Here is a 23448-nt window from a genome sequence, read left to right as displayed (position 1 = left end):
CACTCTTCGGTGTTAGAGAACCTGCACACAGTACAGAAATGGTCAGCATGTGGCTGCTGAGCACAACCTATACATCACTGTGTGTAGCTGCAGCCTCTCAATCAAGAATGGCCACACTACATTACATAGGATCCCAATATCCAGGGGGTTCTGCATGTTCTGTATGGAAATCAGAAATCTAGCCTACCTCTGATATAGCCAAAATTTGTCACACCTTCTCTTCTGCCCCAATTAACCCTGCCATGCACCTTACCTCACCTTTACCCGTCCTCATTCACCACAATGTATTTTCAACAGTACAAAAGCAATATGCTAAAATATAACTCAGATGACATCATTCTTTTGCTCCAAACTTATAGTGATTTCCTAAAGTTAAAAAGAAAAGGCAAGTCCTCATCACAAACTGTAAGGCCCACTGAACTCCGTGGCTTCTTCTCCCCATCCTTTAGCTTACTTCTGCTCAAACCATAATGCTCACCTTGCAAAATCCCACCTTAGGACCCTTGCGCTTACTTCCCCCAGTCCTAGAATAATTTATCTCCACCAGGCCACTGACTCTGTTCTCTCACTCCCTCACTGAAGTGTCACTATGTCCTTTGAGACTTTCTATTACATTTCTTTGCTTCCTTTCCTCTTAATTCTCATGATTATTTAACATAATGTATATGCACACTATATAGTCTAACTATGTACACTGCTCATTATTTTCCCAATAAGCTCTTTGGTGGTAGGAATTTCTACCTCTTCTCTTCAATAACCTATGGTTAGTGCCTAAATGTCAACAGTACTTACGACATACGTTCTGGAGAGATGAATGCTTTGTGACTCATGTGGATTACAAGGGACATTATAAGGGATCAATATTTTCATCTGCAGACATATTGCACAAATTGAAACCTAGAAATAAGGCTGGTGATAATCCATTTCCTATATGATTTCTAAAGCCTGTGGTCTAGCTCACATTGCTCCCCTACCAGGCTTTCAAAGTCTCACCTTTGAAAATAGGATATTATTATGTTGCTATTGACCATTTATTGTTTTATATATTTTTCATTTTTAGTCTCTTTTATATAACACCTACTTTTATTTTTATTAATAATACTAAAAACACTTCTGACAAACAGCTTGCACTGTAAATGTATTACATAAGCTAGGCACACTGCATGTGCTATTCATTTAATCCTACACTGACAGGTTAGAAGGGTGCTCTACCATCCCCCACTTAAAAAGGTTGTAAGCTAGTCTGTCATGGTGGAGCATGTCTATAACCCCAGCACTTGGGAGGCAGAGGCAAAAGGATAGCTTCAAGTTCAAGGCTAGCCTGGCCTACATAGGGAGTTCCAATATAGCAAGAGTTACACAGCAAGATCCTGTCCCAACAACAAATAAACAAACTGGGGGACAGCCTGGGCTACAAAATGTATTCTAGGCCAGCATGCCATCATGCACTACAGAGGAAGACACTGTCTCAAACAAACAATAAAACTAAAAAAAAAAAAAAAAAAAAAAAACTATTCTGTGAATGATCAATCATTTTACTAAAGAAATTTTAGGGTCAGGAGTGTGACTCTGTGGTAGGACAGGCCTAACATATATGAGACCTGGGTTCAATTCCCAGCACTGCAAAAAAAAAAAAAAGAAACTAAAATCTAAAATCTCTATAAACCATATACTAAATAGCCAGAAATATGCTGTTGATTAAAACGTAATTTTTACACAGAGCGCAATAGCCAAAATATTTAAAACTGGTACATCCTGGGCATCAACCAATTAAACAGACACAGATTATAAAATATGAGATGGCCACAACTGTCGGTCCTTTGGACTCCAGACTGGCACCATCAAAGGCAAAGCATGCACTAAATTTAATTTCCTCTCCCACGAGTCTCAGGAGAGCCTAAGCAGAAGAGTCTTTAGAGAAAAATGAATGTCTACAGGTAATCTCCTCTTTCGGGCCCTATTACTAGACTATTTGGACAAATAAGGAACCAGATAATTAGAGGAAGCAAGCTAATTAAAAGCTTTTGACACCTGAAGCAGGGGTAGCAGGCCAAAGCAGCAAGCTTTCACAGCAAGCTCTGAAGCCCAGAAGCCTGGAAGCTGCCGGAGCAAGGCTGGAGCAGGCAGAAGCGGTGAGCCACCAGGAAGCTGTGGACAGGTAACACCCAGGGCGTAAGTTAAAGGTTTTCCTGAAAGCAAAAAGGAAAACCCAGCGTTAAGTCAAGCAGTAACTGACAGGAATGTGTCGTAGTGAGATTTGTGACTCACAGAGCTACTCAATGTCAACTATCTTTGTATGTATTTCTTGTAATAGCTTTTAAAACTAATTTATTTTCATGGTTTGTCTACAAAGTCATAATTGATAGGGGGAGAAAAGTATTAAACTGACAGAAATATTTCCATCAGATGTCCATGCCAGAGGTGAGCCTGTCCATTGAGCCTGGTAGAAAACAAGACTTCAAAGAAAATAATTACCAGTTTAGGGTCTGTGCATTTTTACACTTAGCTTGTAAAACTCACAGAATACATATGCCCAGAGGAGATGTTTCACTAGGAATAAGTAAGAAGTCATCCAGCCCATACTACCTTTATGTATAAGGTGATTTTGTCTTAAAATACTACAGGAATCAGTGATCTATGTGTGCCTTTACTCAATACACATAGAGCAAGCATATAGGCAAAACAAGAAAGAAAAAAAAAAAAAAAAGGAAAGATACCTTCTCATGCTAAATGTCAAACACTGAAAGTCATGAACTAATCACTCTGATATGACTAGGGAGGTCTCGATAGCAGTGTCTGTGGCCAGACTCAACTCACACTAGACTGTCGGTTTCCAACACCCCAGGACTGCACTCCACTCTCCAAACCTCCAGGCACTATGGCTTTGGGCACATCTCACTGTTCCTGCCTATTTGACTCACTTGCCCTAGTGAAGGACACTAATATTACAATACTCCAACCTTTCTGTCAGACCATTTTGTAAAATAACTTTTGCAATATAATTTTGCTATCACTTCCCTTTTCCTAAAGCTCAGTCCCAGCTGAACCTCTAAGTCTGCAGCTCCACCAGTCTTCGTCACCATCTTCTGAAATGCCAAGTGTGCTGCTGCCCTCCTTCCTCTGACCCTACAATTCCCAACAATACAGCGACTTCATGGCTAGAAGTCACACTTATGAGTGACTATATACCATGTGTGTCTTTATGCTTCTGGGTTACCTCACTCAAGGTCTTTTCTAGTTCCCACCATTTGCCTGCAAATCTAGGATAGACATCGGAAGAGGGAGAAAACAGAGAACAGGACAGGAACCCAGAGGGCTCTGAAAGACTCTACCCATCATAGCCAAACTTTGGGCAGAGTGCAGGGAATCTTATGAAAGAAGGGGGAGATAGAAAGGCCTGGAAGGGACAGGAGCCCCACAAGGAGAGCAAGAGAACCAAAAAATCTGGGCCTAGGGGTCATTTCTGAGACTGATACCCCAACCAAGGATCATTCATGGAGATAATCTAGAACTTCTGGTCAGATGTAGCCCATGGCAGCTCAGTTTCCAAATGAGCTCCTAGTAATAGGAACAGGGACCATCTCTGAAATGAACTCAGGGGCTGGCTCTTTGATCACCTTCCCGAGGGGTTGGGAGGACAGCCCTACCAGGCCAAAGAGGAAGACAATGCAGCCAGTACTGATGAGACCTGATAGGCTAGAGTCAGATGGAAGGGGGGGAGGACCTCCTCTATCAGTGGTCTTGGGGAGGGGCATGGAAGAAGAGGCAGAAAGGGTGTGATTGGGAAGGGCCGAGGGAGGGGCCGACAGCTGGGATACAAAGTGAATAAATTGTAATTAATAAAAAATAAAGAAAAAGAAAAAAATTCCTTTCCTGCTTTCCACCTCCAATTTCCTAGCTGTCTACCAAAACAACTTTTCCAAGATCCTTCTTCCAAATCCAAGAACAAAAAGTAAAAGAAAAACGTTATTGCCATTCCAGCCTCCCCCAAGGACCTGACATCGTACCCCTTTTCACAAATATCATTTCTCCCCAAAGCACATTTTTGTCTAGTATTTTTTTTTGCTTCTTCTAACTGTTCATTATTTATTTTCTTCTCATGTTTGAAAAGTAAATTTTAAAATTCCACATAATAGACTTTATACACAGACACATGAAAAGCCAGGTTTACAGAGGGAAAAGAAAAAATATTTTGTAAGAAAGCGCTAAAATAGATAAATCTAAGGTAAGGTAATTGGAAAATTGCTCCAAATTACAAAAGCAGAGAAAAGTACCCATTTCTCTTACTAATTAGACTGTGATCCAAATCAAAACAGTAAGCACTGCTTTCATTAGCCCAATGATAGCATGAAATGAAAGCAAATCTTTATACTGCTACTTTCATGACCCCAGCAAGAAAAAGCACTGTGCTGAGCACCGAAGACAGCGAGTATACTGTCCACAGTGACAGGGGTAGGTACTACACAGAGGCTGTCCAGTGTGTCCAGTATTCTTTTCATCCCCAGTGAAAAAGAACCATGTGCTGTCACACTGTTTTATCAACTCATCCCTCCCTTGCTTCTGTTCTTCCACTGGTTCCTTTCTCATCAATTCTTTCACTGACTTCCAAAACATAATGATTTTAAAGAACCAACAGGTGATGACTCACACAGGTCAGGCAACTGCAGCTCTCAATCCCCAGACACCTTAAATGCCATACATTCATCACTCCAAAGGGCTAAGTCTCAAAGTCACTCTACTCCTCTCATCTTCTTCCTCTCTCCCTCTCTACCAGGCACTCAAGTTACACGTGGGTGAGAAAGTTGTTCCTCTAAAGAAAGGATCCAAGACAAGTGTTGAAAACTAGAGGTGAGCCAGGCATAGTGGCACAAGCTGGTAATCTCAGCCTTTGGGGAGGCAGAAGCAGGCAGATCTCTTGTGAGTTCGAGGCCAACCTGGTCTACAAAGTGAGTCCACAAACAGCCACGGCTACACAGACAAACCTTGTCTAGAAAAACCAAAAAAGGGGGAAAAAGAAAAATAGGGGTGAGAAACCTCCTTCTTTTCTGTCAATATGATTTCCTCACATGGATTAGGGCTGACAACTATCCTCTAACTGTTGTGCTGAAAGCTCCTAATTCAACATCCCTCTGTGGTACTAGCAAGTGGGTATCAGGCTGACTGAAACGTCAGTCCCACTAATGGATACATGCACTTTGAGATCGCAAACTGGAAATCAAGATTAGCCTTTTGGAGAAAGTAGCTCAAGGTCTTCGATTTGATCTCACATTAAGTTTGACACCTTTTAATAGGAGATCCTGATAATGTCAAACCTGGTGTGGCTCCAGTGTATTACTTAAAACCCACAAGCACAGAAATATATGAGTGTTATTTCAACTTGACTTCATCCAAGTCAAATAGGATGAAACTACAGCTCAGAAACCCAAAGTATCAAAAACATCTAGGATCTAGGGCAAAGGACTGAGGATTTCTATGAATTATACACAAACTCAGAACTAGGAAGGACTGGGTTCTCAGAGGATGAAAACATCAGTGTTAAAAGCAAGCCAAGAATATGAGTCCAAAAACTGACGTGAGTGTTTTCCTTGTAAATTATTATTTATAGACTATTTTGAGAGTTAAATGCTTTAACTTCTCACCCTCAATCTCATGAAATGACAAAATATATATTAAAAAACAAACCATAGTAACAATACAAAACAAATCCAGGATAAGCAGAATAGCATTCCACCTGAACACCTACCCAACAAAGGCATGACTAGATTTCCATACCAAAGAAATGCCACAAATGTCCTAATTCCAGATGAATAGATTCCACTGCAAACATAAACTAAGACAATATTCTTCCTCCAGAAACTGGCAACCCAAACTGTCATATTCCCTGAGAAAGGCAATTTAACTAAAGCACTGGTTAAATTTAACTAAGGCAATTTAACTAAGGCAATTCAACTAAAGACAAGGATTCTAAAACAGTAATTATGAATATGTTTAAGGACTTTAAAGAGCATATGAATGAATGCCTTAATGAAGACCATGAAAACATAGTAGAATAAATTAATAAAAACAATTCAAGATATGAAAATAGTATTTAACAGAGACAGAATTACTAAAAAAAAAATCCAAACTGATAATAAAACTTGAAATGAAAAACTCAGGAAGTCAAAACACTATGAGGAAAGCCTCTCTTAGATTGAATGAAATGAAAGAGAGAATATCAGGTCTTAAAGACAAGGTATAAGACATGGATCACTCGGTCAAAGAAAAAGTTAAACTGATTTAAAAAAAATCCAGAAACAAAACATCCAAGAAATCTTAGATACTATGAAAGGACCGAATCTATCTATAAGTAATAGGTATACAGGAGGGAAAAGAAGCAGTGGTTAAAGGCACAAAAAAAAAAATGTTTTTAATGAAATCATAGAAGAAAATGTTCCCTGTCTTAAAAAGAAAGAGAGAGAGAGAGAAAGAAGCCTATCAAGATGCAAAGATCACCAAATAGGAAAAAAGGAAAAAAAGAAACCACCTTCAACACACAATAATCAAATAATTAATGTATAGAACAAATAAAGAATATTAAAAAGCTGCAAGAGAAAAAGACCAAGCCCCTTATAAAGACTAGCCCATTCAAATACCACACGACTTTTCAATGCACACACTAAAAGCCAGAAAGGCCTGAACTGATGTTCTATAAACACTAAGAGACTACAGATGTCAGCCCAAAACACCATACCCAGCAAAACTATCAGTCATAATTGAAAGAGAAAGATAAATGTTTCTTGATAAAAACAAATGTAAGGGATTTATGTCCACCAATCCAGCTCAATAAAGGACACTAGAAGGAAATTCTAGTCTAAAGAAATTGTTAACTACATTGAAGAAGATGCAATAAATAAATAATCCTAGAACAGGTAACCAAAAAAGTATTAAAGAATGTAACAAAATGATAGGAATTAATAAACACTGTTCACTAACTCTCAATACTAATGGTCTCGGTTCCCCTAAAACACAGACTCACAGATTGAGTTAGAAAACAGGATTCATCTTTCTGTTTCTTCACAAGAAGCACAACTCAGGCATATACCACTTTAGAGTAAAAAAGATTTTTAAAAAATGATATTTCAGGCAAGCAGAACCAAGTTGAAGCAAGCAGGCATAGCTATTTCATTCTCTAAATATCTCAAATGAATCAAAGGAGATAGAAAAAGACATTACATGCTTATTAAAGGAAAAAAATCCACCAAGAGGAAATTACAATCCTAAACATTAGTACACTAAAACAAGGGCACCCAAGTTCATAAAAGAAACAGTACTGCATCAAAAATCACATATTAACCTAACACAGTAATCATGTGTGACTTCAATACCCCACGTTTACCAATAGGCAGGTCATCCACACAAAAACTAAACAGAGAAACTTTAAAGTTAAATAATGTAAGTAATAGTCATCAAACACTGAAAAATACACTTTCTTCTAAAGAACAGTTTATAGAACTTTTTCCAAAAATTGAACATATATTAGAATACAAAGCAAGTCTCAACAAATATAGGAAAATTGAAATAACATCCTGCATCCTATCCGACCACCGCAGATTAAAGCTGGATAGCCACAACAATAGAAGCAGCAGAAAGTACACAAAATAACTGCAAGTTTAACAACCCACTAATGAAAGAAAACTGAGTCAAGGTGAAAATCAAGAAACAAATTTAAAATGTTATAGAAATGAGTGAAAATGAAACCATAATATCTATGGAACACAAGGAAAGCAGTTCTGAGAAGAAAGTTCATAGACCTACCTACCTACATAAAAGAAATTGGAAATATCTCCTATTATTAACTTAATAATACACTTGAAAGCTTTAGAAAAATAAGAATAAACAACCCCCAGAAAGAATAGACAGGAAAGTCTGGAGTAAATGAAACCAAACAATGACAAAATAGCAGGTGTCTATGAACACTAAAGAATTAGCAAACCTGCAAGTCAGCTTCAACTATGACAACTTCTATTAAGCCAGAATTCTCACTCTGGTGATCATAACGCAGGTAGGAACAAAAAAATAAGAAAAGAAAATAACATTTGAAGTTGAACAAATATATAAAAACCCTTTCAAGCCTAATAAGCAGATTTACAATGGTCACAGATTATAAAAACCATAAGCAACAACAACAAAACAAACGAAAACATACCTAAGCAAGTGGTAGTAATGGTGCTGCTGGCCTTCCTCAGGGCCTGTGACACTCACCGCTCCTGTGGGGGTGGTTTTGAACACAAGGCTAATCGTGGTGGACTGCAGTCACCCCAGTACCACACACCTGACACATCTCTGGGCTCTCATTATCTAAGTTAAACTTCCTCTACCCTCCTCCCATTCTCCTGTTTCGGTGACCTCTATTTCTTTCCTTTCTCTCTCCTCTTCTTCTTCCTTTCTTTCCCATACTATGAACTTCAACCTTTTTAGTTTCTGCAAATGACTTGAGAACAGTGTTTTTCCGTGCCTGGTATTTCACTAAGCACAATGTCCTCCAGTTCCATTCATGTTGCCACAAATGATAGCATTTTACTATCTTGTGTCTGAATGACATCCCACTTGTGTGTGTTCATGTCTATGTGTGTGTCACACTTTCTTTCACCACTCATCCATCACTGATTCCAGATATTGACTATTGTGAATATGCTGCAATGCACAAATCTCTGTAGCATATTGATTTCACTTCCTTTACATGAATATCCAATAGGATTGCCAATAATGTGATAATTCCATTTCTAGGGGTTTTTTTGTTTTTGTTTTGTTTTGAGGAACCTCAACATTGTTTTCAGTAATAGCTATACTAATAAAACCCATACCAAATGTGTCAAAGACAGATGATTTCTCTATATCCATCAAGTGAAAATGGTCATTCAGGTAACAGCCCTTCTAAGTAAGGTGCTATCTCATTAGTAGTAGACACCAGCTATGGAAGAAATGAATGATGGTCTTATAGAGAGTTATTTCTCTTAGTGGGTTACTATAAAGCTTCAGAACACTACACACATCACACACACACACACACACACACACACACACACACGGTACTTTCTCCTTCCTACTTTTCTGCTATGCTGTAATAAAAACTCACTACCAGAAACTGAGCAGTTCTTAGATTTTCAGCCTCCAAACTCTGAGCTAAAGCAAACTTTTTATTTATACAGTACGCAGTCTCAGTTACTTAGCATCACATGTGAGCACCATTTCAATGGCTCTTAACATCCCTTAGGGTGAGGTAGAAATATACTTGTGAGTACAGCAAGACCTCTAAGCATGGCGACACTGCTTCCTAGATGATAAACTTTCTGTTGACAATGTCTACAGCATCCCTTCCAATGCAGAAACCAAAGTTCTTATTTCTACAAACGGACTGACAGATGAAGCCTCCTTCATATATGCTGACTTCCTTTAGCCCAAATCTGAAGTATCTGATACGATATAAACAAGCTGTCAAGAGGCCAAGCGTCTGAAAAAAACAGCTGCTATGTAATAAAATCAGGGATCCTAGTTAGCATGCACCAGCGGGAGGTGGGGGTGGGGGGGAGGACTGGGACTACCATAGCCTGCCTAAACCAAATTTCCAAGCATTTTCACTTAAAAACGACAAGTTGAATTAACATGGTAATGGAAACAGGAATTCTTGATCCCCATCTACAAACAGTCTTGGAATACAGACCCAGCTGTCCTCAAACTCTCTTGCCTCAGCCTGTTAAAGGCTGAAATTAAAGATGTGAACCATAACTCCTGGCTTTTTTTTTCAGTTCAGATAATATTCAAGAACATACACAATTACTAATGGGGTTTCTGGAGCAGAGCTCTGGACTGGACCAAACCTTGTGTACACAATTTGAGTTGATCTCATGTGGAATAGAGTTCTTTTTCACAGAAAATAACTCTAAACCCTGGATATCCTTCATCCTCTTCCTAGGCCAGACTGCTGACAAGGCAGCCTTTTAAATCTCCTAATAAGGACTTTCATACAGTGTTCTAAGCAGTGCCTGCTGCTCCAAACACTCCCCTACCAGCACATCACTACAAGCAAGACTGAGTGTGAGGCTGAAGGATGTGACCTCATGTTTCCTAAGTATAAAAATGCAATTCCTAACAAGGAAGGTTTAAGTTTATAGTCTCTCTTAATAATAGAAATGTGTTAACTGTAGACTATATACTCTAATAGGGTACCTTAAAATAAAGGTGATGGTCACTACTAAAAACAAAGTTGATTCAATTTCTAATCTAATTTCTAATCTTCTGTAAAAAAAAAAAAAAACTGCTTTTACTGTGTTTAAAGAACACTGCTTTATTCTACCAATCATTTTAATATGGAGTATTAGATAACTGTTTCATAAAAAAAAATTCCCCTTTAAAAAAGAAACATGTCTCTAAGTCTTCATTTGTTTACCTGCTCTACTTATTCTGAGACTGGTACATAAAAGTTTTCTTCGAGGTAGCCTATAATCCCAGTTCTTCAGTAGCACAAGGCAGGAGGATTGTAAGTTCAAGGCTAGCAAAGACCATACACTGCATTTAAAAAGCCAGTCCCCAAATTAAAAGATAAAAACAGGTCCATTGATGTAGATCAATGCTAGACAATGGCCAAGCAAATGGGATTCAATCTCTAGTACCAGCAAAGGGGAGGATCCTGAGGGGATGGCTCAGAGGTAAGGCTTGTCATATGATCATGAGGACCTGCGTTTGGAAACCCTAAAGTATCACATATAGAACACCACGGTGAGCAGGTGAGAACAAGTGGAGACCTGGGGCTCACTGGACACAAGATTAACTGAATCAATCATCTCCAGCTCAGTCAGAGACCCATCTCACAAAGTAAGGTGGAGATGACCAAGAATATATCCAACATCAAATCCTGGTCTCCACATGCCCAGAAACTCACTTGAAAGTTTACATATATCACACACACACTGAGACACACATAGAGAGAGACAGAGAGATGAAGCAGGGAGGGAGGGTGTTCTAGTTCTTCACAAAAGTCCTTATAGACAGTACTTAATAAATTTTAAAGCTAATTTGATAGATGAATACATTTCAGATTTATTATGGCTTTTAAAAATTAATTCAGCTTGTAATATTCTTTCCTTGTTGTATATGTTTAATGTTTTGATTATTAAATATCACAGGAAAATTTTCTGGTCCAGTCTATTTGGTATTCTGTATGCTTCTTGTACCTTGATAGGCACCACCTTATTTAGGTCAGGAAATTTTTCTTCTATGATTTTGATGAAAATGTCTTCTGTGCTACTGACCAAGGTTTCTTCTCCTTATTCTATTTTTATTATTCATAGATTTGGTCTTTCTATGGCATCCCAGATTTCCTGGATGCTTTGTGTCTGGATTTTTTGAGATCTAACACTTTCTTTGACCAAGGTATCCATTTCTTCTACCTTGTCTCAGCGCCTGAGATTCTCTCTTCCATCTCTTGAATTCTGTTGGTGAGCCTTGCCTCTGAGGTTCCTGATTTTTTTTTTTCCAGATTTCCCTCAGTTTGGGATTTGTTTATTGGTTCCATTTCCACTTTCATCTCCTGAGCAGTTTTCTTCATTTCATTCCACTGTTTGTGGTCTGTAATTCTCTTTCTTGGTTGGGTGTGTATGTGGTTTAGGTATCAGGGTAACTGAGCATATTCATAACAGCTATTTTGATGTCCTTGTCTTGTGCTTCAGCTATATTGGATTCCCCAAGGTCTACAGTAGTAGGGTTGCTTGGTTCTGCTGGAGATACACTGTCCTGGCTGTTATTGATTATGTTTTTAGCCTAGCATTTGGGCATCTGGATTTAACATTATTGTAATACTAGGTGCTGATACCTGGTCTCGTCTTTTTAGGTGGATGTTCTGTTCGTTGTTTTCTGTTGCCCTCTCTAGTTCTTAGGGGTATTTGGTGGCTGTGGTTTGCCAGGTAGGGAATGCTTCTGAGATCCTACTACTTGTGGCCACTAGGGGTCCTGGAAAGAACATGTTTCTAGGTATTTGGAGCTAACACTACAGAATGAGGCTAGGGGAGTGGGGCTGAGAGAGTCCACAGATGGAAGGAAAGCTAGGTGTGCCAACAGGTTCTATATAGACCCCTGGAATGACGATAGAGAAGAAGAAGCTACAAAACTGAAAATAAGACCAGGGAGACTGGAGTTGGAGAGGAGGAAGGTGAGACCAATGAAACAGAGTTGGTTCTGTGACAAAAATCACTAAGATTGACGACAAACCCTTAGTCAACTTTATGAAATGGTGGCGAGAGAAAATCCAAATTAACAAAATTAGAGGCAAAAGGGGGACAGAACAACAGACACTGAGGAAATACAGAGAATCACAAGGACGTATTTTAAAAACCTGTGCTCCACCAAATTGGAAGATCTAAAATAAATAATTTTCTGGATGTATAGCACATATAAATGTTAAATCAAGAACAGATAAGCCATTTAAGCAGAACTATAACCTCTAGCGAAATTATTAAAAGTCTCCCAACCAAAAAAAGCCCAAGGCCACGTAGTTTTAGCACAGAATTCCATCATACTTTCAAACAATTAATGCTTATACTCCTCCAATTATTTTACAAAATAAAAACAGAAGAAACACTGCTCAATTCTTTTTATGAAGCCACAGTTCCCTGATATCTATACATATACAGAATCAACAAAGAGAAGTACAGACCAATTTCTCTTGTGAACCTAACTGCAAATCGTTTAATAAAATACTCGCAAACTGAATCTAAGAATACACCAAAAAGATCATCCACTATGATCAAGAAGGCTTTATCCCAGGTCAGATGTAAGGATGGTTCAACATACATAAATCAATAAATGTAATCCACCATATACACAGACTGAAAGTCAAAACCCACATGATCATCTCACTAGATACAGAAAAGACCCTTGACAAAATCAACACCCCTTCATGATAAAGAGTCCTGAAGAGGCTTAGTGTCTTAGTTAGGGTTTTATTGATGTGAAGAGACACCATAACCACAGCAGCTCTTATAGAGGAAAACATTTACTTGGGGCTGGCTTACAGTTCAGAAGTTTAGTCCATTACTGTCATGATGGGAACATGGCAGTGTGCAGGAAGACATGGTAATAGAGGAGATGAGAGTTCTACATCTTGATCTGCAGGCAGCAGAATGAAGCTGTGCCACATCGGACAGACTTCAGCTTATAAGACTCATAGCCCACTTCCATAGTGGTACACTTCCTTCTTCAACAAGGTCACACCTACTTCCAACAAGGCCATATCTCCCAATAGTACCACTCTGCATAGGCCAAGCAGTCAATCAGGTGAGTCTCCGGGGCCATACCTATTCAAACCACCACACTAGGTATATAGAGACTCACCTCAACAATAAAGGTAATTTACAGCAAGCCCACAGCCAACATCATTCTAAATGGAGAGAAACCAATGCATTTCCAGTAAATTCAGATATAAGACACAACTGTCCGGGGGAGATCCGAGATGGTGGCGTGAGGAGAATACTGTGTCTGAGGAACAGGACAGCAGTGTTGGCACAGCCGCCAGGAGACTGAACTCTGGGCCCTAAAACACCAGTGATTCTGATTCCCAGGTCAGAGGAAATCCCACAGTCAGGGAATCAATTGGGACTGACCTCAGGTCACCCAGTCAATCCCTGGAAAAGGTCCTGGGGACCAGCGGGCACACAGCTGCCAGCCCAGAGCGGGGGGGGGTGTCTCAGCTGCCAGCTCAGAACTGGGGCCCTTAGCCGCCAGCCCAGAGAACTGCTGTGTGCCTGACTCACATCCCAGACAGAACTGTGGGCCCCAGAGCACCAGAGACTGAGTTTCCCTGTCAGGAGAAAACCCACAGCTAGGGAATCAGCAGGCCCGAGCTTAGAGCTTTCAGCCGCCCCCAACACATACCCACATGGAAAAAGTTCCCAAGTTCCTGCAGGCACCCAGTCGCCAGCTTGGGACCACCACTCGCCTGCTCCGGAAAAGTTTCTGGGTTCCCACAGGCTCCAGGCTCTAGGCTCCTACTGCATACATGAGAGCTGTGCTCACCTGCCACTGATTACCGCTTGGGTACTGGGCACAGAGCCCCAACCTCAGTCTAACAGAAGCCTGGGACCTCCAAGATCAGCCCCCAATACTGCTCAAGGGAAAACCAGTTATCCATAACTAAACTGACCAAACCACAGGACTCCCAGGTTCTTCAAGAGGGCTGTGCCTGGAAAACAGTCTAAGAACAACAGCAGCAGTTCATAAATTCAAAGCAAGAAACCCAGCAGGAGGACAGCTGTCTCCAGGACTTCTATGGGTGAGAGGAGAGAACCCCTTGACTAACAAAGACCACAGTTACCACTCAGGTCTATATGCCTGAGGTGAGCTGTGGCAATTCCTGAGAAACACCGGCCATTCAGTGACCATACCCAAAAAGCTGAGGAGGCTTCCTTCAGGAAAAATCATCTTCCTGCCAAAGGGATTCTCTCCACCACAGGATTCCAGGAAGCACCAGAAAGGTGACTAACAACCAACACCGAAGACAGCCCAATGGGTAGAGGCCAGCGTAAAAGCTCAACCAACAAAAGGCAGAGCAATATGGCATCTCCAGAACCCAGTTATCCAGGGGCAAGGGGCCCTGGACACCCCAGCGTAGCTGAAATTCAAGAAGATGACCATACATCTATGCTTATGAAGAAGATAACAGAGAAAACAAATAAAATGCATAAAGAATTAGAGGAAGATAAAGACAAACAGATTATGGCCATCTGTAAAGAAATACAGGAAGATGCAGCCAGTTTGTGGCCTTTAGAGAGGAAATAATTAAATCACTGAAAGAAATAAAAGAAACAGAGGAATGTTCAAACAAACAGCTGAAGGTACTGAAGCAAAAACAGGAAAATACAGTCAGACAGGTGAAGGAAGTCAACAAAACGGCTAAAGATCTGAAGACAGAACTGGAAAAATTAAAGAACACACAAATGGAAGGAATCATGGAGAGGAAGAACTTAGGGAAGAAAACAGGAACTACAGAGGTAAGCATAACCAATAGACTACAATAGATGGAAGAAAGAATCTCAGGTGTAGAAGCTACAATGGAAGAAATCGATGTATCTGTCAAAGAAAATGTTAAATCCAAAAAATTCCTGACACAGACCATCCACGAAATCCAAGACAAAATGAAAAGACAAAACCTAAGAATAATAGGAATAGAGGAAAAAGATTCTCTCCTCCAAGGCCCAGAAAATGTCTTCAACAAAATCATAGAAGAAAATTTCCCCAACTTAAAGGAGAGGCCTATAAGCATACAAGAGGCCTACAGAACACCTAATAAATTAGACCAGAAAAGAAAATCCTCCAGCCATATAATAATCAAAACAGTAAGTATACAGAACAAAGAAAAAAATACTAAAAGCTGCAAGGGAAAAAAGGCCAAGTAACATATAATGGCAAACCCATTAGAATCACACCTGACTTTTCAACAGAGACTATGAAAGCCAGAAGGGCCTGGATGGATATCATGCCGACCCTAGGAGAGCACAGATGTCAGCCCAGGCTACTATATCCAGCAAAACTCTCAGTCATCATAGATGGAGACAATAAGATATTCAACGACAAAAACAAATTTAAACAATACCTACCCACAAATCCAGCATTACAGAAGTTACTAGAAGGAAAAATACAACCCAGGAAAACTAACTGCATTCAAAAGAACACAGGAAACGAATAACCTCACTACAACAAAACTACAAGTAGTCAAGCACACATACACACTACCACAACCAACAGCAAAATCAAAGCATCTAACAGCCAATGGTCATTAATCTCCCTCAACATCAATGGACTCAACTCTCTCCAATAAAAAGACAGACTAACAGAATGGACACATAATCTGTTGCATACAAAAAACTCACCTAAGTCACAAAGACAGACATTACCTGAGAGTAAAGGGCTGGAAGACAGTTTTCCAAGCAAATGGACCCAAGAAGCAAGCAGGAGTAGCCATTCTAATATCTAACAAAACAGATTTTCAACCAAAATGTCCTTATTGTGTACTTGAGCCTCTTTTGGATATATGCCTAGGAGTGGTATGGCTGGATCTTAAGGAAGCGCTATTCCTAGTTGTCTGAGAAAGCGCCAGATTGATTTCCAGAGTGGTTGTACAAGTTTACATTCCCACCAGCAGTGGAGGAGGGTTCCCTTTTCTCCACAACCTCTCCAGCATGTGTTGTCACTTGAGTTTTTAACCGTTGACATTCTGACAGGTGTAAGGTGAAATCTCAGGGTCATTTTGATTTGCATCTCCCTGATGGCTAAGGACATTGAGCATCTCTTTAGGTGTTTCTCTGCCATTTTATATTCCTCTACAGAGAATTCTCTGTTTAGCTCTGTACCCCATTTTTTAATCGGATTGCTTAATTTATTGCTTTTTAATTTCTTTATTTCTTTACATATTCTGGATATCAGCCTTCTGTCAGATACAGGGTTGGTGAAGATCCTTTCCCAGTCTGTAGGCTGACGTTTTGTTCTGATGACAATGTCTTTTGCTTTACAGAAGCGTTTCAGTTTCATGAGGTCCCATTTATCAATTGTTGCTCTAAGAGCCTGTGTTGTTGGTGTCCTGTTCAGGAAGTTGTCTCCTGTGCCAATGAGTTCCAAGGTCTTCCCCACTTTTTCTTCTAACCAATTTAGGGTATCTGGGTTAGAGGACCTGGGGTAAGATGATCAATACTCACTTAGAAAGACAAATGGGATGGACATGGGAAGTAGGAGAAAACAAGAAACAGGACAGGAGCCTACTACAAAGGGCCTCTGAAAGACTCTACCTAACAGCCTATCAAAGCAGATGCTGAGACTCATAACCAAACCTTGGGTAGAATGCAGGCAATCATATAATAAAAGGGGGAGTTAGTATGACTGGGGGAGGACAGGAGCTCCACAAGGACAAAATATATCAGGGCATGGGGGTCCTCTATGAGAATGTTTCTCCAACCAAGGACCATGTCTGGATATAACCTAGAACCCCCTGCTCAGACGTAGCCCATGGTAGCTCAGTATCCAAGTGGGTTTCCCTAGTAAGGGGAACAGGAACTATTTCTGACTTGATCTCAATGACTGGCTCCTTTACCTCCTCCTACCCCCTGAGGGAGGAACAGCCTTGCCAGGCCAGAGAGGAGGACATTGCAGCCAGTCCTGAAGATACCTGATAAGCTACAGTCAGATGGATGGGGAGGAGGACCTCCCCTAGCAGTGGACTTGGAAAGAGACAGGGAGGAGATGAAGGAGGGAGGGTGGGATTGGAAGGGAATGAGGGAGGGGGCTACATCTGGGATACAAAGTAAATAACCTGTGATTAATATTTTAAAAATAAAAATTAAAAAAATAATAATAATAAAGAAGCTTCCTAAAATATATACATATATGAGAGGATGTAAATGAAATTGACCAATAATGGGGAGGTGGAAGCCCAAGTGGACATCTCTGGTCATCAAATTAAGCTTCCTGTGCCAGGAATAGGTTACATCTCATTGAGCTGCTGGCCAAAGAGGCCACATGGAAACCCCCAAACAACTCATGCTATTGCCAAGGCTATTGGTTGCTCTCCACAAACTGAATCCAAGGCTCTACTGCTGAAGACAACGCCTACACAACTCATCAAACACAAAGAAGTTGAGCTGGTGCCTACCTAGAACCTTCACCCCAATAGACCAGTATTTATGGTACTGAGAGGTATTCTGCACACTACCAAAAGAGAAAGGCAAACACCAACTCAGCTACAAACTCTTCAATCTCCAATGATTACCTTGCCTGAAAGAGGCACTAGTGCAACAGTGGCACAAAGCTTGTGGGAGTAACCAACCAATATCTAATTGGAGTTAAGGCCAGCTCCATGGGATAGAACCCATCCTCAACACTGCTTAGGTGGCCAAGAACCTGAGACCAGATAGGCCAGGAAAACTAGGGGAAAACCAAATACTACTGTTCTGCTAAGGGAACATAGTAATAAAATGACTCCTAACCACATTCTGCTACACTTGGAGATCAGTGCTTTGTTCAGCTATCATCAGAGACGCTTCTTCTGGCAGTAGATGGAAACAAATACAGAGACTCACAGCTAAACAATACGCAGAGAGAGAGACCTTGAACTCACAGAGACTGTAGCAGCATGCGCAGGGCCTGCACAGGTCTGCATCAGATGTGGTCTCAGTGCTAAGAGGAGAAAGTGGACACAGCCCCAATCCCTAACCTAGAAGTTATCTCCAACTGATAACCCCAGCAAATGAAAACTTCGTTCTCTCCATCAGCATCTCACTGGGATACAAACTAATCTTAAATGCAAGCCCTGTGCCCAACAGTAGATAGCCAATACGAACATCTTTGGAGGTTCATTATCTCATAACGCTGTGTCAGAGCACTTTTTAAACTTACAGTATATATGCCATGGCTTCTAGTTTTGTGTTTTTATGGAATTCCTGGGTGTATGAACATGTGTGTCTAAGTGTTTCCCATGCTTTTTCTTTAGGTCTTTTTTCATCTGTTTGTTTGATTTGTCCTATTCTGGTTTGTTTTTGTTTTATCTTTTTATTTTACTTTATTATTATCCTTTAGATGCCTGATTGTTTTCTAACTAGGGTCAGAAAGATGTGGATTTGAATGAGAGGGGAGATGGGGAGCAATGAGGAAGAGTTGTTGGACAATTGTAATCAGAATATGTCGTGTGAAAAAAATCTATTTTTAATAAAATAGAAAAAAGAAAAGTTTAGTACTTTTATAATATAGCACTGGATATAAAATTATATATAGAGAGAAAATTAAACACAATCACGACATGCACAATGAATGAAATCCAGATCAAGAAGTCCAAACTTGCAGCAAACCGGAAATGCTCCTAGCCTGCACTGTGACTCAGAAACAGTCCTGAGTGCACAGACCAGAAACACTCCCATGTGCACTACAGCCTGAAAATGAACGTGGATACAACTCCACCTTCCCAAAGAGGTAGTCACTGTCCTTGACTTTGGTGATAAGTAGCCCTTCCTATGCTGCATCCTTCACCCAACATATTGTCAGGTTTTAGAAGAAGGTTGGTTACTCTAGCCTCATGAAGTGAGCTGAGCCCTGGCTGCCTCCTTCTATACTAAGAGAAGTTGAGATGATTCAAGAGAACCTGCAGATGAACTCACCTCAAACTGCAAGGTTCTTTCACATAACTTTTTAATGGCTAAAATGTTACATAAGAAAAAATCAAAACAAAATTTAAACAGTTCCTATGTACAAGTGTCACTATGCACTCTGCTTACATGTACCCCATGCCCTCCTAATCCCTGCCAATGGCACGTGATGGAAATACAAGTAACAGTAACATCCCCTACATCTTATCTTATCCTCTTCATAATGCATCCATATCTCTCTACTTAAATACAGCAAGGTTTTTTGGTTCCGTTTTTCATTATTCTCTTATCCTGACCACAGTTTTCCCCCCCCCATCCTCTTTTCCCAGTCCCTCCTCCTCCCTCCCCTCTCCCCCAGATCCACTCCTCCTCATTTCTCATCAGGAACCAGAAGGCCCCCCAGGATACCAGCCAAACATGGCACGTCACAGTGCTCTAAGACTAGGTACATCCCCTCATATTAGGGCTCGACAAGGTCACCCAGTAGGAGAAAAAGGGTCCCAAAAGCAAGCAAAAGAATCAGAAACAGACCCCACTCCCACTGTTAGGCGTCCCACAAGAAGACCAGGATACACAACCACAGCATACATACAGAGAACCTAGGTCAGACCCATGCAGGCTCCCTAATTGTCAGTTCAGTCTCTGTGAGTCCCTAAGAGCCCTGGTTAGTTGCTTCTGTGGGGCATTTTCTTGTAGCGTCCTTGACCCTTCTAACTCCTATAATCCTCTCTTCCCTCTTCCACAGGATTTCCTGAGCTCCGCCTAATGTTTGGCTATGAGTCTCAAAGCAAGATTTATTCTCTGCGCTTAACCACAATTATTCAAGCAGTTACATACTGATAGATATCTATGTTATGTTTGTCCTATTTATTACACTATCTTTCATCTATTTGTATTCTGCCCTAAGATATGGCATGAATTTTAATTTGCTCCATAAGAAGACTTTTCCAAATGGCTATCCTGTGTTCTAAATCATCTACTAAATGTTTTTCATCCATGCCAGTTGGAGCTACTGTCTTTAGTAAAGAAAAAAAAATATGTATGCGAGTCTGTCCTGTACTTTTTTTTTAAGATTTATTTCTTATGTATACAATGTTCTGTCTGCATGTACACCACCACGCCAAAAGAGGGCACCAGATCTCAATACAGATGGTCATGAGCCACCATGTGGTTGCTGGGAATTGAACTCAGGACCTCTGGAAGAGCAGCCAGTGCTCTTAACCTCTGAGCCACCTCTCCAGGCCTGCCCTGTACTTATTCATCGGTTAACTCTTGAGGTTTCAGATATAGCAGGTCTATCACTGCACTTGCTATGAGTTTTTCTAATGATTCTTCTTAGAATCAGTTTGTGTGTTTGTTCATTTTTGAAGGGGAGCAGGCTATGTTGTCCAGACTCAGGGAAAACTCCTGGGCAGAAGCCATTCACCAACCTCAGCCTCCTGAGTAGCTAGGACTGCAGATATGTGTTACCATTCCCAGCTCTAGAAATGCCTATTTTTTTTAACTCTTCCAATTTTATTTTTTTAATTTATATTTATTTATTTATTTATTTCAATTTATTCACACTTTGTATCCGGCTGCAGCCCCTTCCATCTCCTCCGAGTTCCACCCACCCTCCTTCTCTCCTCCTATTCCCCTTCCCTAGTCCACTGGTAGGGGAGCCTATCAAGTCTCATCGGGGCTGGCTGCATCATCTTCCTCTGTGGCCTGACAAGGCTGCTCCCCCTCCCCCCCAGAGGGAACTGATCAAAGAGCCAGCCATTGAGTTCATGTCAGAGACAGCCCCTGTCCCCTTCACTAGGGAACCCACTTGGAAACTGAGCAGGGGGTTCAAGCTGATAAACAGCTTCAGCAAAGTGGCTAGATACAAAATTAACTCAAAAAAATCTGAAGCCCTCCTGTACACAAAAGACAAATGGGCTAAGAAAGAAATTAGGAAAACAACACCCTTCACAATAGCCACAAATAACAAAGTACCTTGGTGTGACTCTAACCAAGCAAGTAAAATACCTGTATGGAAAAAAAAGAAAACAAACAAACAAACAAAAAAACACTTCAAGTCTCTGAAGAAAGAAATTGAAGAAGATAACAGAAGACGGAAAGATCTCCCATGCTCATGGATCGGTAGGATTAACAGTGAAAATAGCCATCATGCCAAAAGCTATCTACAGATTCAATACAATTCCCATCAAAATACCAACACAAATTTTTTACAGACCTTCAAAGAACAATTCTTAATTTCATATGAAAAAACAAAAAACCCAGAATCCCTAAAACAATCCTGTAAAACAAAAGATCTTCTGGAGGTATCTCCATCCCTGATCTCAAGCATATCACAGACCAACAGTAATAAAAACTGCATGGTGCTGGCATGGAAACAGACTGGCGGATCAATGGAATCAAACAGAAGACCCAGAAATAAACCCACACGCCTATGATTTTAGAAAAAGATGCCAAAACCATACAACGGGGGAAAAAAAGAGCATCTTCAACAAATGGTGCTGGTCTAACTGGCTATCTACATGTAGAAAATGCAAATAGATCCATATTTATCACCCTGAACAAAAGGAAAGTCCAAGTGGGTGGAAATGCTTCTGTTTTTGTAAAGATTTGTTTATTTATATATTTCATGTATAGGTACTTTTGCCTGCTTGTACATCTACACACCAGTAGATATCATCAGACAATTGTCAACAGCCATGTGGGTATAGAGAATTGAACTCAGGACCTTCGGAAGAGCAGTGAGTGCTCTTAATCTCCGAGTCATCTCTCCAGCCCCAAAATGTTTATTTTTCTATGCAACCTTTACAACCACCCTATCAAATAATTAGCATATATGTACATATATATATATATAACCTGTCCAATAATAGCGCTTACTCTTATTATAAGTTTTTTTCTTCTACAATCTTCTGAAGTTGCCTATATTTGTTAATTATTTCTAAAAATATTTATTAGTGAAGTATCTCTTGTATTTGCAGTCAGTTTCATTAATATCTTAAGTTTATATAAAAACATCACATTTGGGATGATAACATTGCTCTGTGGGAGCTGCCTAACATGAAAAAGACCCTGAGTTCAACGCCCAGCATAACAGAAGAAGTGCGCTAACAATAACGCATTTGTAAACTGTGCAATTAGTTAATTCTAAATCTTCCTTTCTAACTTTCACACTCACAGTCTAATCAGTCCAATAAAAGTAGGTAGTATTATAATGTATAAGAATGCAAAACCTGAGTGCATATACCCACAAAAGATTCACTTTAAATACAACTGTAAAAGGGCTCAAACCATAGGAAAGCTGACTACTAATGGGGGAATCAAAATGCTACATATGAAACAATGCCTTACATAAAAGAGAAGCAGCCACAGTGATGAGCACAGGAAGACACAGCTACTCTGAAAGTGCATGTGCTTGCTATAACACTTTCCAAAATCAGGGAATATAACACTCTAGGGAGACACTCCCCTAGTCACTGACAAAACTAAAAAGCAATCAATAAATCATGGACAATCTTAATAACAGCATTGACCATCTTAATTTTGCTGACATTAGGAAAGCATAGGAAAAACTCAACGCAGAATAAGCATTATTTTTAGGAGAAATTTTACTTAAGAACAGTTCACATTCTGACCATAAACAAATTTTGAATTTAGAAAAAAATGAAAAACATTATCTCACTGTATGAAAACAATAACTCAAACAGCCAAACTTTTTAAAGCAAAGAATGACCTCTACAACTCCTGAAACAGAAATTTAAATAGTATTTTGAAATCAATAATAAAAAAATAACCTTTGGGTTAAATCTAACCACCATTAAAAACAAAATCTATGCTTCTCAGTTTAAATTAAAATAAAAGAGAAGCAAAGAAATAGGTTTCTACCATGAAAAGGTAGAAAGCAAATTATTAAACTAAATCCAAAGAAAAGAATCACAAAAGTAAAAACAGATGTTCAGTATGTTTAAAAAATAAAAGACAAAACTTTAGATTATAGCTGTTGAGATGGCTCCATGAGTAAACAGACTTGCTTTGAAGCATAAAGAACTGAGTCTGAATCCCCAGCACTCAGGTAAAAAGCAAGGCATGGCTGCACCTGTATAAAACCTCAGTATCAGAGAGCAAACATGGGTACATCCATCCATATGCTAGCTGGCCAGCAAACTTGGCCCAAAGGCGGTTTTCCAGTTCTGTGAAAGACTATCTCAGTGCAATTATGAAAAGAACAATAGAAGGTATCCAATTCTTGCCCTGGCTTCTGCATACATGTGTACTTACATACAATTCACAC

General features: G+C 39.9%; 1 protein-coding gene across 19 annotated transcripts in view; it reads right to left on the bottom strand.

The window, feature by feature from the left end:
• The window catches only part of Cdc42bpa (CDC42 binding protein kinase alpha), a 205887-nt gene that overhangs the window by 128710 nt on the left and 53729 nt on the right, over positions 1 to 23448 (bottom strand). The window contains exon 3 of one of the 19 annotated variants that reach the window (XM_060364801.1): positions 2032 to 2189. The exons of the other annotated variants lie outside the window; for them this stretch is intronic. The gene's annotated coding sequence lies outside the window, so the exon portion shown is untranslated. The remainder of the gene's footprint in view (positions 1 to 2031; positions 2190 to 23448) is intronic. 19 annotated transcript variants of the gene reach the window in all.

The sequence above is a fragment of the Meriones unguiculatus genome, chromosome 11, assembly GCF_030254825.1.
Source record: "Meriones unguiculatus strain TT.TT164.6M chromosome 11, Bangor_MerUng_6.1, whole genome shotgun sequence".
Lineage (NCBI taxonomy): Eukaryota > Metazoa > Chordata > Mammalia > Rodentia > Muridae > Meriones > Meriones unguiculatus.
Note: the sequence above shows the minus strand (reverse complement) of the source record. Positions and strands in the feature narration are given on the sequence as shown.